General features: G+C 53.0%; 1 protein-coding gene across 3 annotated transcripts in view; it reads left to right on the plus strand.

The window, feature by feature from the left end:
- The first annotated feature begins 1,780 nt into the window (after nt 1-1,780).
- SEMA5B (semaphorin 5B) overlaps nt 1,781-5,457 on the plus strand; it is a 134,693-nt gene continuing 131,016 nt past the window's right edge. The window contains exon 1 of one of the 3 annotated variants that reach the window (XM_019652605.1): nt 1,781-2,111. The gene's annotated coding sequence lies outside the window, so the exon portion shown is untranslated. The remainder of the gene's footprint in view (nt 2,112-5,457) is intronic. The other 2 variants (XM_019652610.1, XM_019652600.1) reach the window with 2 other exon arrangements.

Below are 5,457 nucleotides of genomic sequence, written 5' to 3' on the forward strand. Positions count from 1 at the left end.
CTCACAGCAGTGGAAGGGTCCCAGACTGGGGATTAGGAAACTGGTCCCCACCCCAGTTTGGGACTCTGGGAGAGTTGCTTCCCCTCTCTAGATCTCATTGTTCTTGTCTGTAAAATTATAGGTCTGGACTCGATGTCCTGCATTACCTCTTCCAACTTGATTTCTACCCCTAATTAAATGGATCTGCTACCAGACCGGTACGCCCTGATGCAACTATTTTCTTCTTCTTTTTCCTTCTCTATATCTCTCTCCTCTGGTCCAGAGTGTGTCTTACCTTTGCAAGTTCCTCTCCATTCTGCAAATTATGAGTTTCAGCATTTCTGTTGCCCTAGAAACTCTTTGTTTCTGAGGTTGTGCCCTGATTTCCTTTTTAGAGTATCTCATAAACTCCCTGCTTAGATATCTCCCCCCCCCATTATCATCATCATCATCATCCTGGTCAAACTGCTTCTCACCTTGGTTCAGAGGGTGTGTGTGTGTGTGTGTGTGTGTGTGTGTGTGTGTGTTTGTGTGTGTGTGTGTGTTGGGAGGTGTATCTCTGAGGCTGTTACTATCTCCATTCCTCTGCTTTATCTGCAATTTCCTTTACCCAGAATTTTGTTATGGAAAATGCTTCACTCTAATTCTTCATTTTCTGGCATACTGTAGGGAACCTTTTAATGTTTTCCTTTTTCCAACGTATCTATTTTTATTTCCAGTTCTTTTTGCTTATCTCTTAAAATCACACTTCTTCGGGCTTTAATTTTTCAGGTCCTTTGTCTTTCTCCTCCATTCTTGCATTTTCTTTTCTTAGGTCACCTTTTTTATTTTAAATACCTTTTTTTGTTCAGCAGAGGGCTCCCTTTCTGTCTCTTTCTCAGCTCAGTCAGATAGGATTTGAAGCTTGCCTCCTCTCTTTCCCTCCGTTTTCTTGCCACCAGAAACACTAGATATTAAACTTGTCAACAATGCAGCCTTGCTTGATGTGATTGCGCTAAGCTTCCCTCCTCAGCTCAGAGTACTCACCGCCTCCCAGGATCGTTAATCTCTTGGATGCCCTCCCAATGTTCCTGGTGTTATTTTACTCACTGTAGCCCTTACTTGGTTTTCAAATCGTTCTGTAGGTTGGGTATTACCAACCCTAGTTTACAGCGGAGGAAACTGAGGCTTGGAGAGGTTCAGTCAAGGTCGTGCAGCTTGTAAAATTAACCCTAATCCAGCCAGTTCTGGCTTTCCAGTCCAGCCCAGAAGCCTTGCCCCATTCCCTTCAACTGCAATAAGGATTTCCCCTGTGTTGTAAGCGGTTCTTCCCCGCTTCGAATACACAGGCAGGAAGATAGTTCCTAGGTAACTGGGTTAGGAATTTGGGATCCAGAGGGGTCGGGAGTCGGATGGGGAAGGGAGACTATCTTCAGCCCCCAAAGGCTGGGTGGGCAGGGTTCGAGTAGGCTGACCCCGGGAGGAAGTCAGGTTCGACATGGGAGTTACCGTGGACGGTAACGCAGGACGTGGCAAAAGGTAGCAAAGGCTCGGAGACCGGGGCCTCACCGCTCTACTGCCGACGGAGGCGCGGGACTTCTGTCCACCCTCTGGATAACACACATTTCGCAGGCCAGTGGCCGACGTGCCGCGGAGCGGGAGGCTTGGAGATGCAGGGCGCCCCCTTGCGCTCCTGCGCGCGCCTGGGGGCTGGCGAGTGAAGTGCCCGCCGAGGCAGGTCCCCTCCACCCCCTCCTCCTTTTCGCTCCTGTTCCCCTCCTTCTCTCCTCTGGCTCCCAACTCCTCCCCCATCGCCTCTCCCTCCCTCCTTCCCTCCAGATCCCTAGGTCTCCGCCTCCCCGCTCTCACCCGCGCACCCGGTCGGGAGCTAGTTGGAGCGCGGGTACTGCTGCAAGAGCCCAGCTCCGCGGAGCCGCGCGGGTCGGCCGCGCGTCCAGCGGCTGCTGGAGATACCCGAAAGTAGCGGGCGCGGACCCAGATCCGGACTGCACCAGAGCGCCGAGCCGAGGGCCGGGGGGCCGTTCCTGCGCGGCCGCCCCATTCCCAGACCGGTCGCCAGCCCTCCTGGTTCGCTTGCTCCGGGAGGCGGGAGCCACCACCGGGAACCGGGCACCTGCGCCCGCAGCCCGGAGGTGAGTCTCGGGAGCTTCCCCTGCGAAGGCTGGGGCTGCAAGTTGCAAACTTCAGCAACTCAGCGGGGAGAGGCGTGGGAAGAGAGTAGGGGCCCAGGGGCGCTGGCAAGTTGGAACCAGGTGACGGAGGCTGCGGGCGGGAGGAAGAGGGGTCCCCGAGCTTCTGCGCCGCCCTCTGCCACCTCGGCTTGGGCGCCCTCGGCGCTGCCGCTTTCCCGCCGCCCGCTCGCTCTGGGTCCGGCTGCACAGGGCCCTCGCCTCGTGGTGGTCGGCGCGTCTGGGCTACAGCCGCGATGGGGACCCGGCGCTCGGGCCTGGAGGAGGGGACGGTCGAATGAAAGGCTGGGAGAGAGCAGGGAGGAGGCGCTGATACCGGCGCTGAGATGGAGGCTGAGAGAGTGAGCCGGCGAGTAAACCCGGTGGAGGGCGAGTGTGGGCGGCGAGGCGCGTGGGAACGCATGGCCCGCTCGCGTGTGAAATCTCGCGCTCCGGGACGTCCCCGCTCCGCCGCTGCCTGCGGGGCCCCGGCCCGGATTCTTCCCCGACCCCCTCCACTGGCAGGGCCCTGTGGAGTCCAAACTCTGCCCGGCCAGGCCCCAGATGCAGCGGCTCGGGAGCCGGGAGTTCCCGCCTCTGCCAGTGGAGAGGGGTGCGGCGGCGGGAACCCGGACACAAACGGTGATTTCTTGATTTATTTTTTTCAAGGCAATTTGTCTTTGTGGTTGGGGCTGCCCATTTACTTTCCGCTCACGTCGTGCTGGAGATCCAGCTCGGAGGGAGCGCGCGGGGGCGCGGGGGGGGGCGCGCTCGGGCACAGGGAGGGATGGAGACCGTAGAGGGGATCTAGGACCCGAGCGGGGCGGGAACCCAGAGGGAAGCGGGCGCCGGACCCGCCGAGGAAGNTCAGGTGATGATTGAGAGGGGCTGGGGTTTGCCACTTTTGAAAGGATTGTAATGCCTCTCGAATGAACTGATATTTGAGCAGAGACTGAAGGAAGTGAGGGAATGACCTACGTGGACACCTGACAGAAGAGCTTTTCAGGCAGAGAGAACATGTGCAAAGGCCCTGAGGTGGCTGGCCTCAGGTGTTTGGGAAACAATGGAGAGTCTGGTGATGCTGAAAAGAAGTGAAGGAAGGGAGGGTTGCCAAGGTGACATAGGAAAGGGCCTGGTGGACTTGGTGAGGATGTGGCGTTTCCTTTACTGATCTGGAGAGCCATAAAAGGTTGGTTCTTGGGCAGAGAATTGATAGGCTCTGACTTAGGACGGCTTCTTTGTGGACAACAGACTGTATGTGTAAAGGTGGAAGCAGGCAGAACAGATATCTCGGTGAAAGAAGAGAATTGAAGTGCTAGTGGAGGAGCTGGTGAGAAGTAATCAGATTCTGAAAACATTTTCCAAATAGAAACAATGGTATTTATTGATGGGTCAGGTGTGCCGTGTGGAATGACTTCAAGATTTTGGTCTTGAGGAATTTGAAGAGTGGAGTTTTTATTTACCAGGGTGGAGAAGTTGGAAGGAAAATTGGTTTGAGGAAAGAAAATCAGAAGCTGAGTGTTGGACATACTGAGTTTGAGACGCCTATTAGATGTTCACATGGAGGGGAACAGCAGGCAGCTGGTTCTCTGCATCTGAGTTTTAAGAGAGGTCAGAGCGGCAGATACAAATTTGGACGTCATCAACATAGCGACATTGTTTATGAGTCGCAGGGCTGGACAAGCTCACCTACAGCAGCAGTGTAGCTATCTCCATCGCAGGGGTGTGAAGGTTAAAAGTTATTGTATGGGAAATACTTTTGCGAACTGTCAAGTGCTACACACGTGGAAAGGTCCAAGTGCATAAATATGGTAAAGGACATAATTTTAAAGAAGTACCTGCTGGCAGAGTTAGAATACTAGAATGTGTGTGCAAGGAGGACCTCAGAAACCAGTTGATTGAGCCCTCTCCTTTTATCCACGAGGAACTGAGGTCAGAGGAGTTAAGAGGTTTGTGCAAGGACACTCAGCGGGTCAGTGGCCAAGCTGGTCCCAGAACTGAGAAGCCCTGATGGCTGGTGCGGTGCTCTTTCCGCCACACAGTGCACCTGCTCACATTTACTGCTTCGGCTCTCTCTGAATCTGTTAACCAGCGCCAAGTAATTCTTCCAAAACAGAAATCTAATTATATCACTTTGTGCTTTCCTACATGCTATCTCCTCTGCCTGGAATACTCTGCCCCCTCCCGCTTCTCTGTCTAGCGAATGCCTGTCCCGTTTCCATTTCCAGCTAGAAGGGCCCTTTGCTGTGCAGACTTGCTTGCCCTGCCTGGTGGAGCTGGTCATTGACCCTCCACTTGGCTGTGGTTATGCCTGCCTCTCCCACCTGCCTGCAAGGCTCTGGCTTTCTCCTCTTCCTATGACCTCTCCACCTCACATGGTGAGTGGCACTTCAGTGTTTGGGGAGGAAGGAAGGGAGGGAAGAAGTTCTCTTCTCTCACATTAGCTCAGGACAATGGCAAAGCTGCCATGTAGAGACTCTTCAGTTCCTTGGACCTAAGTGTGCCTTTGGTTCACAGATTGAAAGTGACTCCTGGGGTGGGAATTTTCTTTTTCTTTTCCATCCCTAGGCACAATGGGCATGTGGTTCTGGGATCAGGAAACTCTTAGGACATTGGAAGTGATTGCTGCCTTCTTTTCAATTCTCTTCTATCCTTATGCAGTGAATGGTGTTTGTGTGCTTTTTGCTGCAAGGCCAGGCTTGTGTTTGTGTGAGCGCTGTGCACAGGTTTGTACACACACACACACACACACACACACACACACACACACACACTTCTGGGAGAGGCTACACTCATGTTTTTCAGAAGTAGCTAGTAGCTAGCTCTCCCAGAAAATGCCCTCCGGTGGGAGGCAGGAGACTGCCAGGTTTGTTACCCGGAGGCATGAGAATTTGGACTTACTTTTTAACCTCTTGGCACCTTAGTTCAAGGTAAGTTTGGAATTTTTAGGTCAAGAGTGAATTCTAAGAACTCCTTCCCACATTCTGTGTTTGCTACTCTTTAGCATGTTTGTTTTGGATAATTCTGTATTAATTACTGGATTTACATTCTGCTTAATTAACACTGTTGCAGTTGGCGGAGAATTGCTCCCAATAGAAGTAATCATTGTACAGGTTACTGCAAAGGTTTAAGGAAGGTGACAGAAGGTGGTGGTGAGTCTGTGGCAATGGGGTCAACACTCCAGGTTTTGTTTCAAGTAAATGAATCAGAGATTCTAATGAAGCCGGGCTTGCCAAACTCTGGGGATGCCTGAAGCAGGTGGTAAACTGGGCTGGTAAAGCAACTGTCCCTTCCTGAGGTTTGGACTTCT

This window comes from Hipposideros armiger, unplaced genomic scaffold (assembly GCF_001890085.2).
Source record: "Hipposideros armiger isolate ML-2016 unplaced genomic scaffold, ASM189008v1 scaffold_8, whole genome shotgun sequence".
NCBI lineage: Eukaryota > Metazoa > Chordata > Mammalia > Chiroptera > Hipposideridae > Hipposideros > Hipposideros armiger.